Source organism: Polypterus senegalus, chromosome 2, assembly GCF_016835505.1.
Source record: "Polypterus senegalus isolate Bchr_013 chromosome 2, ASM1683550v1, whole genome shotgun sequence".
Lineage (NCBI taxonomy): Eukaryota > Metazoa > Chordata > Cladistia > Polypteriformes > Polypteridae > Polypterus > Polypterus senegalus.
This window is the reverse complement of record NC_053155.1, coordinates 299,460,423-299,473,545: the sequence shown is the minus strand read 5'-3', so window position 1 is coordinate 299,473,545 and position 13,123 is coordinate 299,460,423. Positions and strand designations below refer to the sequence as shown.

General features: G+C 34.9%; 1 protein-coding gene across 2 annotated transcripts in view; it reads right to left on the bottom strand.

The window, feature by feature from the left end:
* The window catches only part of cog6 (component of oligomeric golgi complex 6), a 216,735-nt gene that overhangs the window by 19,548 nt on the left and 184,064 nt on the right, over positions 1 to 13,123 (bottom strand). The window lies entirely within an intron of this gene.

The window sequence follows — 13,123 nt, the reverse complement described above, 5'->3', positions numbered from 1 at the left end:
CAAGACAAAATAACATTATAAGCTCCACTTTGATCACATCCTATTGTTCCTTCCTCACAGAATTCCAGCATGTTAGTAAAACATCACTTTACTCCTCTGAACCCATGCTGACTGTTCAGAAAAAAACTCCTGTCCTTGCCATGTGTTGCTCAATCTTATCCTTAATAATTCCTTCCATTAATTTTCCTGTGATGCAGGTTAAGCTTGCTGGCCTATAGTTGCTTAGATTTGTCTGGTCGCTTTTTTTATATAATAGGATAATATTTGCCATTTTCCAGTCCCAGAGAATTTCCCCAGTGTGCAGTGACTTCCTAAAAATATGCGTCAAGGGTTTATATATGTACTTACTAACTTCCTTAAGGACTCAAGGGTAAATATTATCCGGTCCTGGAGATTTGTTTGATTTTAGCCTATTTAATTTGAGCAGCACTTCCCCCTCTACAATTTCATGACATAACATAACATAAAACATATCAATCTACATATCCATAGTCTACTTTTAATTTTGTCCAAAAAGGAACCCTCTGCATATACTGTACTGCTGTTTCTTAAAATATAATTTTAAAGCTGGAAGCATGTGTACCATGTACTTGCTTGTGTGCTCTCCTAAAAATAAACAATTTTGTCTGGTTTTAGTTGGATCAGAGGTTTGGGTATGTAAGAACTAAAATTAAAACAGTAATTGCAGGCATTACTGACACCTCTTTATTGTCAATATGTAAATATCCTTTGAACATTTACAGGACAGTCCATGAGAATATCAAATTTAATTGCCCCTATGCCATACCTCATTGCTACATTGCCCTACCCTCACAAATCACTGCAGTCTTATTTTTTTATATTTCTTTTCACAGCTACTACAGTTCCAAAAACAACCACCAGATGGGCAATAGCTTCCAGTAAAAACCTAGCACAATTAATGCTAATCATTATAATATAATCAATCACTGGCTTCAGGAGCTGTACCCTTCAATTTTGGGTGCTACAATGAGCACACCCCAAATTCCCAGGCTTATGAATCAAATATCACTTACTGATTTGAGTGATATGAGACATTGCTATGAAGCATAATGCAAAATATTCTTGCATAAATATAGTGCATCCTATATAGTGTATATCAACAATGTATTCATAAAAAAATAAACACATTTCACATTGTTATATAAACAGTTTTGAAAAGAAACAAAAATAACTCCCTGCAAAATTGTATTTTCAAGCTTGGGAAAGCAGAAGGCCAGGTGGAGGCAAGACTTGCTATTACACAGTTAGCATTGGCAAATTACCATTATAATGAGAGAATTTTTAGGCAAGTTAAAGGTGAACTTGGCTGTGAGGTTTGACAGCTTTGACATTTCCACTAAGGTCTTATAATTTTCAAAGAATCCGTTTACGACTGATGTGGAAGGTGTGTTTGCATCAAAAGCCGAACAGGTGCTTATGTCACTTGATGAAGATTCCCTTTAATTAGAACTGATAAGACTTGCAAGAATCATCTGAGTTGAAACAGACACTTCGCTCTGTGAGATGTGTACAATTTTGGACAGAAGTGAAACAGGTCCAGTTCCCAAATGCTAAAAGGTTGGCTGTTTTGCTTCTAACAATGCTTGCTATGATGTGCACTTGCGAGTCAAGCTTGTCACAAATTAATGCAACAAAAACAAATACCAGTTCTCACCTTACAAGCACTCACCTCCATCAATGTCTACGAATTGCTCTCACTTCAAATGAATCTAACTTTAATGCTCTTGCAAAGTCAAGTAAGTGCAATTTTAGTCATTAGAAAACAAATATAGTACTGGTTGTTAAATGTGTACCATACATTAAAAAGAGAAAAGGAAAAAAAGAATGAGTGTTAACTGATATTGGGAACATTTTGTTATTTAACATGTGGTCCTGTGGATGTACTCTGTTTCCTTAGAATTACAAGTGAATGTAACAAACGCATAAAATGTAATTATAACAAATGTAACAAAAAGTAGCATCGTGTTAAGGGAGTGATAGCCCAGACCATTGTTAAATGGTATTCCAAGGTAAATTTGTGAGATTTTTTTTTTGGCTGTGTAATTCAAATCAATATAAATAATAATAAAAATAATAAATAAATAAACACACAGTGTTCTATTTAGTGTTGTTCATCTCGTTTACATGTGAATGTTGATAGTCAAAAATTATACTTGGCCCTCCCAGCATGTAAAGGTAATGTCTTTGTGTATGACATTTATGTGACCTGTATGTAGTAAATGTGCCTACACATTTAAGTATATTACCCAAAGTGATGTGTAGCTCAACTTGACTGGTGATTTGAAGTGAACAGGAGGGTAGGACAGGAACAATCCACATCTTGTGCTGTGTTTGCTTGGTAGTGACCACGGTAGCATTAGTGAGCAATCAAGTAAAAACCTGTACTGATACTGAAAGTTAACCCTACCAATGGATAAGAGACGGACAAATGTGCACAATTAATTTTATTTGTTACAAATCAGTATTGGCATCTAAGAAAATTATCAGAATGTTTAATTATACTGTGATATGGATTTTTGGACAAATATATGCAAAATATGTATTACATAGCTCCAAAGCCCAAGTAATCTATTACTGCTGAGATTTTGTAGTGTTTTGGTTATAGCAACAACCATTTAAACTTTCTTTAAAATTCTGCATGGATCAGTTTAACACTGATGATTTTATTAATTAGTAATGCTTACAAGTATGAATGAATTGACGACAATGATACAAATTGCAACTATCTCAAAAGTTAATTGCCTATAAATAGGTGTCTGGCACTGTTCACTATTTGTTTTAATGCAAAATTGATACTATCTTTTTCATTTTCAAAACAAATGCAATGCTATTAATATAGAACATAACACATTCTACTGCTCTCTAGCCAAAATAAAAATAGGACATGGAAAGAAGATGCTTTGTCTGTAATTCTAGGAAATACAAACAAGTGTGTTCAGAATACAGTCAAAACAACCAAAGGTTGGTAAATACTATAATAGCAATGGCAATGTCCATCATGTTTAAAGTGTACACTCGGTTCCCTGGGCGCTAGTTTATCTCTTTGTTTCCCACGGCACAGCCTTGCTGGAAAAATCAACATTTTTTACCGCAAGGAAAACATTTTCCAGTAACATGTTGGAAAATGCCTGGTATCTTTGAATCACCTTTAATTCATATACCGATTTAAATTAAACATATACAGGTATTTATATATATATATATATATATATATATATATATATATATATATATATATATATGCTCATCAAATGTATATTTAATTGGTTCCAATAAATTAGGTTGTTAAGACTTGTTCTTTGAGTAACAGATTAATAAGTTTATCAATGTGCAGTAATAAACGACAGTATGTTCAAGGTCTAAAACACAAACAAAAACAATAAAGCATAGATAATCAGATATTATAACTTTCTTTTCAACTACTTTGGTAATTTACAAAGGCTTCTCCTTTAATTTTGTACTGGAATAAAACAAAAATTTTCATTTTAATTCCAAATTCAATATTTTATGTAATTTTATGTATGGTCAAGATAATTCTTTAAATGAAATGTATCCAGATAGATAACATAAACCCAGTACTTTGTATGGCTTTGATGGGTTTAAAATGTCGTCATCTTACATGTGATAAGTGTTAAGATTAACAGTGTACATAATCAATGTCCAGTATATTCATGCTTAAAAATTATGGTTTTGAATATTTGTTTACAATAGTCAGTGTACTGGACATCAAGTAACATATTGTGCAATCAATCAGAACACAGGAAGTTTTTTTTTTTTTTTTTTAATATTACCAAGCACACTATCTTCTTTTCATGTTTCTGTAGGCTGTGTGACACAAAAGAGAACCCTTTTCAAAAGTAAAGACTTAATTTGACAAAAATCAGTTTTTTTGAAATTGATGATAACAACATCGACTTGTTTAAATAAAAACAGGCCACTCAAAACTATAGATTGACATTGATTACTTGTGAATTCTTATTCATAAAATAATTTCCACGATAAGATTGAGTCGAGATATGAACTTCCAAAGGCATTACTTGTTCAATATATTCCAGCAGTTTCCTCCATGGTGGCTCGGCCTTTCACACAGCTTCAACAGCACAGCACTGTACAGAAGCTACAAAATCCTGCAGTTTACCTTCAGTGGCCCTGTGGATGAATTCATGGTGTCATGTACAAGTGAGACACTCTCTGATATAGATGCTGGAAAGACCTAAAGATAATCTCAGCATGGATAGAAGTACACACTGGAGCAAAATGGGGGTGAGATGGGGCTGGAGGTTGTAGTCTACTTTAAGACAGAAGACTTTAGTTGAAACAGTGTCAATAGGGAGAAATGGCCTCGGGTATTTCTCTAAGATCAAAGTGGATTAGGCTCAGGGCGAAGAGAGAATATGGCTGACAGAAGAAGAGGTGTGAGCTGAGATGAACAAATAAAAATTTACCAAGATGGTTGAACTGAGACAACGAGGAAGACGGATAAGGTGGGAGCGCTGTGCAGTGAAGGATTTCTTGTCCCAACATCTAACAGGCAGACTTTCACCATGTCTGGTTCCTTATTCAAGCAGTTTATGACGTTCTACTAAACCAGATAAACCTCCATACCTGGGCTGAAGAGTGACACCCCATCATGTATGCTTAATTCGGGAAGAGGATCATTGGAACTTCTGTTCAGTATAGTAGCTGCCTGAAGTCCCTGGATGAAGGTTCTGAAGGCAGTGGCTAAGAGCTTTGCCAGAGCAATAAGAGCAGGCAGATGCCAGCATTCCCTAAAGAAGTTTGCCTCATTCGTCAAAGCTGGAGATACGTTCCAACAGAGCGAACATCTGGGATTCTTCCCACACCTTCTTACTGGCAGCTAAAGGTAGACCTGGCAAGACAGCTAAGATTTGCAGGCCACATAGTATCAACAATCCTACAGCCAGAGACATCATCTTTTCAGATTCAATCAAGTAAGTGATCATGCTAAAAACTCAATAGTGCCTTGGAAAGAGCGTTTGGAGGAAGGTAACAGAGGAAAGCACAGTTAGTACCAGGAAATGGTGAAGCATGACCAAAGCCAGGGGTGGAAGACTTGCTGTGAGCCGGTTGAAGTGTTCTGTCAGGGCATTGCTGGTCATTGAATCCTTAAAGCATTTAACATGGGGCATCATGGGCGCTACTAAAAAGAATGCTGATCAATGGGTGACTGCTGATGGAATGCAAACGTAGGTCATCCCCATTTGGGCTACCTGGGAATTTGATATTGAAAGACCTGAAACCCCCAATGACCCTAGGAAAATGACTGACTATGCATCCCTGCACATTCTAAAAATGTATCTTGCACCATGTATCTGATGGTCTCTCTGTGAAGAAGTACGCTGTTACAATTTCAGACAGACAGAATTTCCTGAAGGGAAATTCACTAAGTTTATGAAAGTGAAATAAAATAATAAATTGAATGTACTCCTTAGCTAGCTTCTATCTGTGACCTAATATACACATATTTCATCTTTAATGAATAACTGACAAGTGTCTATGAAAATAGTCAAATGTAACTGCACACCTGCAAGTCTATGAGCTGTGAGGAAAGACTGAAAAGACTGAATGAAGAGTAAGAGGTATCCTGACAGTTGGTTCAAGATTATGAAGGGAATGAGTGTAGTACATCCTAAATGTTACTTTAAAATGTGTTCTTCAACAAGAATGAAAGTATACAGATGGGAACTGGTTAATGGTTGATTTTGGACAAACATTAGAAAGTGATTGCTTTACACAGAAAATCAGAGATAACTGGAATGAATTACTAAGTACTGTAGTGGACAGTAGTCCTTCAGCTAATATGTTAGGCTGAATGGTCTGTTCTTGTTTTAACCATTGTAATGTTTTAATGTAGCCTGATTGGCGGACATGCAGTAGAAGATTAGTGTAGAGAAAAAATCAAAAAAAAAAAAAAAACACTCTCAAAAATGTGAATGTTACACAAAAAGTTTCATTTACACTTTGTGACTAAGGGTCATATTACATAAAATATTAACATATATTTTAATAGTAAAAGAGTTACTATTACATTTTTTTTTTGGAAATGCAAGCAGCACCTAAGCTCATAACTTTAATGAATAAAGGAATGAAAGAAACAAAACAGTCAAGTAAACATATTACAATATGCTCCTTTTGCTGGTGTGCTGAGAGAAGAGATTAATAAAGATAGGTTCACATATATGGCTGCAATTTTACAATGAAGTGGCCAGAACTCCACTTCTCAGCATGCACTGTGTCAAGCATGAATTTGAACCAGTTTTATGTCATACACTTGTCCACAAGCATGGACTGAGGCTTTTACAAAGAAAAGTTGTTTTTTTTTTAACTTTGCCAAAAATTATTATATACATCGTCTATGGTTATGGGTGCTGAAGCAGGTTTAGACTCCTGATAAGCTATGCCCATGACTACATTTTAAATATAAATAGGATTAATTTTATGAGAAACCAAACTTCAAACTTACATATGAAGATTTGAGCTCTAAAAAGTTTATTTACTTGACATAAATTCTTAGAATACAGTAAGTGGCTTCTATTTCTCTTTATCAGGACTTTTACTTTCAAATAGGACAAAACATAGTCACGTGTCACGACTGTTGACATCCGTACATCTTAATAATATTAGTTTAGCCTGCTAAGTCCTCAGTTTTGTAAACAAAAGTATGTTTTTGAGATCAAATTCACTTCAGTTTTTTGATAATATAAACATTCCAGGGGAAAAGCAAGGTAGACATTACTAGAAATTACTAAATTACTAGATTGAAATGAATATATAGCAAACACTGTAAAACACTCCAAAGCATATGTAATCAATTTCAAAGAATATTAAGAAACATGTAATATAGATTTTCACATTAAGTAAACTAATGAAAAGAAAACAAACTTTTAGTGAAAACAGTAAACCAAAATATTGAAAAAATGAGATGTTCATGTTTTGTTCATAAGCAGAAAATGAGGTGAAAGATGATATTATTTAAGCAAGAATGTCTCTTGTAGCTCAAGTCAAAGGTTGCTATAACAACATGAGACCGTAGGTGAGTTAGAGTGATAAAGTCACAAAATGAATTTCCAGAATCAATCAATCTAATGGTTTTTACGAGAAAAACTCACTTCAGTACATTACGAGTTACATGTATAAGGCATCTGCTATTAATCAATGTAGAACATCTTAACTCTGTATGTTTTTTTTAAATTCATTACCTGTGGTACAGCAGTCAATAAACTGTGAAGGTTCGTAAAAAGAAATGTATTTACTGAAAGCAACACAAGCAACCTGAATAGAACTCAAAGTCCTTAATTAAAAAGCAATACAATCAAAATGTATAAGGACTAATCAAGGTATAAGCAATCATATATTATCTAAAAATGTAGTAAACAAGCACCATACATGGTTCAAACACTGATGGTAGCTTATAGTAAACAGACCTTCTGTGTATTAAAGTGATTCAGTCATTTATCACAAAAATTGTAAAATTAACAAATAATGGGACTATGTTCTGTGGACTATGGGTGTATGGTCTCATTTGATATTCTATGCAAAATGTCTAAAATAATCAGCCAAAACTGATAAACAAAGGCATTATTTAAAAAGTAAAACTAAAAAGATCACTGTACAAGAAAATTAAAACACAACCAAATAATTCGGACTTAAATGAATACTGGGGATTATAGTAAGAGATCAAAGAAGGCATTTAAAAAGCCAAAAGAGAAACCCAAAAACAAATTGCTAGTGAAGCCAAAATTTTCTGAGCTCTACTCCAGTAAAAATACAATAAATTAGAATTTAGGAAATGTTAGGATGTAAAAGAAGATAAGAAATCTTTGAAAATGTCACATATTTGTAAAAGGAAGAAATAAAATGGAATGTCCTATGCTGAAATAATAAACTCTGAGCTCCTAGATTTTAAAATAGAAGAATTAAATGTACTTTAAGTCCTCAATATGTTGAAGACTAATAGTCCCCCCACACCTAATGGGATTTTACCACTTACATTGAAAAAAATCTATAAACACTTATTAGGCATAAGTACCAGGGGACTGGAAAGTTGAAAATTTGACTACAGTTTTTAAAAAAGGGAGACAAACTGGAACCTGGCAATTACAGATCATTAAGTCGTAGTTCAGTACCATGCAACATGACAGGAAACTATAATAAGAAATACATTAGAAAAGTACCTATTTGAAAATAATATACTAAATAACAGCCATAGGAAGATCCTGCCAAATCAACTCATGTTTTTTGAACAGGTAATTAGAATACAGTCACTCCAGAAATATTGGCACCGCTCAAAAAAGTGATAATACCTACACAAGATAATACATACAATAATTTCTAAAATTGCTCAAAGGTTTGGAGAGATTATTCACTAATAAATGTTAAATTTACTTAACCCTACAATTACCAGAGAATAGATCCGGCCCACCTTAAATCCCATCACACCTCTCTGTCAGCGTCTTTTGTCCTGTAAACGTGCTGATAAAGACAAGCAGCAAGCACCCTGCTATTCCATCACCCCACCGCTGCATAACGTGCTCAAGGTTCTCCCAGCTCATGCCTTGATTATCTGGGAGTGAAGTGCTGGACTTTTAGAGTGGAAATAATAAGATTGTTATTTGGGACACATGCATTTCATATGTGTTCCGTTTCGACAATAACCTGTGCAAACACATTGTTAAAACAGAAACTTTTTCATATTTTAGTAGTAAATGACAAAATGTTGGCAAAAACTATATACTGTGTGAAGCCTGAAGTCCAAAGATCAAATAAATACTTTCACAAAAGGTTCAAGGATGATCTGGAGGGATAACAGCTGACACACAAACGCTGGTGAATCTGCCTTCTTCGTATCTCACTGTCATTTGATTTTTTTTATTCAGTTTTATTGAGTGTTCCTGCTCACACTAAATTAGTATGCACCTTATGGTCTATGATGTCAAATACGCACTGACAAAAAAAACAAAAAAACAGAGACATAGGTATATATGATATTTGGAATTATTCATTTTATGACCAGTATAAAACATTTCGGAAAACATTGTGGCACAAATGCAACATTATTCATATTCATTTGCATAACATCTTGCGGTTGTAATCTATGACCATGTGCTTTTTTTTTTCCCCCCCCGATCTTGCCAGTCCCCAGATGTTGCTGTATGGTGGTGTTTCTTTTGTACTCCAGGACATGCAGAGGAAAGAATAGTACAGAGAGGTCAGTTCAGTGCTATATGCAATCATCAGATTCAAATGTTAACAGTTCACACACATGCAAGGACCATCCTTTCTACATTTACGACCTGTGTACCTGTTGCAATGCGCACACTTCTCGCTGTGCTGTGGTTCCTATAACACCTGAAAGAAAGAGACAATATATAATTTACTACTCTTTCCTCTGCATGTCCTGGAATACTAAAGAAATGCCACCATAAAGCAACGTGGAGACTGGCAAGTCATGCATGGAATAGCAGGCTGCTTGCTGCTTGTCTTTATCAGCACATATACAGGACAAAAGACGCTGATGGAGAGGTGCGATGGGATTTAAGGTTGGCCGGATCTATGAGTTTTTTCATAGGCTCTGGTAATTCTAGTGTTAAGTGTTTGCTTAATTTCAATAGAATATCAGTGTCTTATAGTTATTTTGATTATGGTATAGACGTTCATCCCCTGTTAGTTAACACAAAATAGAACTTTCTTTGCTACATCTGTAAAACTGAGTGTTAATTTAGCCAGTATAGAAATAATCTCACTGCTAGCATGGGCTGTTAGATAAGTTTGCAAACAGGGGATTGGCATACAGTTTTCTGACCCTGTTTAGTGTTCTTCATGTAATGCAACTGGCCAAGCATAGAGAGAAATAATACAAGATAAATAAGTCTTAAACAGAACTTTCCTTAAAAAAAAAAAATGTATTTAATAAAAATTTTCATCTATTTTTTGTGTGAATTATTTTGCTTTTAAATCTTATTAAAACTTTTAAAACAAAGACAGTTGGTCTAGGGAATTATTCGAACATGTGTCACACTATTGCCGGAACCGTCCTATGAAGCAAACTAAAAGCTGCCGAACTTTGGTAATTCAGGACAAAAGTAGCTACAGGCACCCTTGAAGAATACTACAAATAAGACAAAATAAATTTGGATCTTTGGGGAAAAATGTTTCTTGATGTCTCTTTTGGTGTCCAGGAACTGTTATTTGTGGACATTTCCTGTTTCACTTGGGTATACATATGAGGTAACACACAGATAAAATCCTTTTGTCATCCATCAACAAAAAAGTTGTTGAGCTGCATAGATTGGGGAATGGCTACAAAAAATAGGTATTCAATTGAAATTACCAGTAAGCACAATAAGGGCCATAATAAAGAAGTTTGAAAAGCCTGGAACTGTTGAAAATCTGCCAGGAAGGGGACACATTTGCATATTGCCCCCATAGAAGGTGATGAAGATACTAAGAGAGGAAAAGAGAAGCCAAAAGATAACAGTTCTACAACTGCAAAGTTTAGCTGAATCTTGAGATTCACTGTTTTAAAGTCAAGTTGTGAGATTACACTTCCATGACCAGAAGCTTTATGGACAAGTGGCAGTCCAAGACACAATTCCCAATGTCTCAACTTTGCCAAGCAACACTGGAAATACAACTGGCATCGTGTTTTTTGGTCAGATAAGACAAAAATTGAGATTTTTGGCCAGACACACCATCGTCATGTTTAGCAAAAAAAAGCAAATGTATACAAAACAGGGCACCTCATACCCAAAGTAAAATATAGTGGTGGCTGTTTGATGCTTTGGGGATGTTTTGCTGTCAGTGGTCCTGAGGTTCTTGTTAAGGTCAGTGGCATAATGAATGCCATTAAATACTATTTTAGCCAAAAATCTGGTTGCCTTTGCGAGAAGGCTGAATCTGGGCCATGGTTGGGTCTTCCAACAAGACAATGATCTGAATCATGAAAATCAACAAAGAATTTGTTGCAGAAACACAGAATCAAGGTTTTGCAATGAAGACTTCTCAGTCTCCAGATTTGAACCTAATTGAAAATCTGTGGCCTCAATGGAAGAGAGCAGTTCACAAGAGAACCCATGAGTTGGAAATGTTCTGCATGGAAGTGTGGTCTAAGATCCCTCCACAAGTGATCTCCAGCCTTTTTAAACAGTATAGAAAGAGGCCAAGTGCTGTCATTCCTGCCAGTGGAGGCTCCACCAAATACTGACATTTGGGGTACCAATATTTTTAGAATCTGCCTTATTATGAAAATGTGTGTTAATAAAGGAAAACTATTTTGTTCCAAAAGTATTGTTGGACAATTAAAGCATGAGGCTTACCCAATTATTTAAGCAAATAATATCACCCATTACATGTGTGGTCCCTTTTATATATTAATTTGTAATTTAATTTTTCATTAATGGGGCCAATGTTTCTGGAGTTGACAAAAACAAAGCATATGACATAATATACTGCCACAACAAAGATTAATTCTAAAACTAAAACTTGCATGCAACGATAATCTAAAATAAATGTATCTCAAATTTGTTGATTGATAGTAGAGTGGGGTCATTAGTGGAATCCCTTAGTGGTCTGTCCTTGTGGATCCTTACTTTTCCTGATTTATATTAATGACAAAGATTCCCATATAAAAAATGACCTAGTCAAATTATAAAAAAGTACAAAGTGCTAAATGTGGGCAGGAGGAATATCAGTTATAAATGCAAGGCGGGAGACAGTGTCCTGCAGGAAGCAACTTCTGAAAAGGAAAAATAATGATAGGTTTTTGTTGGCACAATGTTTTTATCGTCTAAGCAATGCGCAGATGCAATTACAAAGTGAAATAAAATATTTGGTTATAAATTGAGGGATGTTATGCTTAGCCTTTATAATGCACTAGCAAGACTGCATCTGGAGTAATGTGTGAAGTTCTGGCCACCACACTACAAAAGAGACATAGCAGCATTGAGCCTGTGCAGAGGAGAGCAACCAGACATTTCCCAGGACTTAAGGACATTCTGTACTCTGACAGATTCAGAGAAATAAACCTGTTTAGTCCTGAGCACAGGAACCTCAGTACTAACTCAGGTTTTAAAAACTCTCATAGGCACTGATACAGCAGAACTCTTTCACCTTTCAGGAAAATCAAATTCTCAAAGACAATACTGGAAATTAAGGCAAAGTGCATTTAAGACTGAACCCAGGAGACACTTCTTTATGTAAGGAGTTGAAGAAATTTGAAACAAACTACTAAGACATGTAGTTGAAGCAGAAACCTTCTCAACCTTCAAGATGTACCTGGATGAGATATTAGGAAAGCTTAGCTATTAGCTAAACAAATGAGCTCCATTGACAGACTAGTCTGCTCATTTGTCAAATTTCTTATTTTTTTTAATCTCATGCATGAACTTTGTCAGCTGTTTGGCAAGATTGCTTTTAACTCTGCATGTGTATTTCATTGACAGCAAAATTAACTAAAATTAAATGTAAGTCTGATCACAACAGGAATAAAACTCAGAACTCTGTTTGGAAATCAGCAAAATACCCTTATGCAATATTTATTATTAAGATATACTGTATAATAAAGTAAGAGAATCGATCCACTATTTTATTTATGTGTTTAAAAAAAAGCAGAGACCATATGTGGATAACATAAACTAAAAATAAATAAATCCGTGCTATAAAACATGCCAGAATGATACACTTTTGCAGTTTCTGCTACAATTATCAAGGACACAGAAAGAGGCAGAATACCAAGCACGAAAGTTAATAGGTTAATCTGTCCTTTCTGCTGTACCAGTATCTGTGGCTCTGAAGAACAACCCCAATGACCGACCTGATCTTTACAAATAACACTGACTGACTGCTATTATGTCAACTGACAGAAATAGGGAAAAAAAAAACCTTTTACCAAAAGTTTTAGTTATAGTACTGTACTGTACACTGATAATATGGCAGTATGTCTTTAAACTTGAAAACTGAATCTAAAAGAAAATGGTGACCTTGCTGGTACCTTTAACTATTTTTTCTGCATACCCATTGCAGGTCCTTACTGTGGCTTTAAAGGTGGACGGGTATACAAACCTAAAACGCAAACGAACATAGC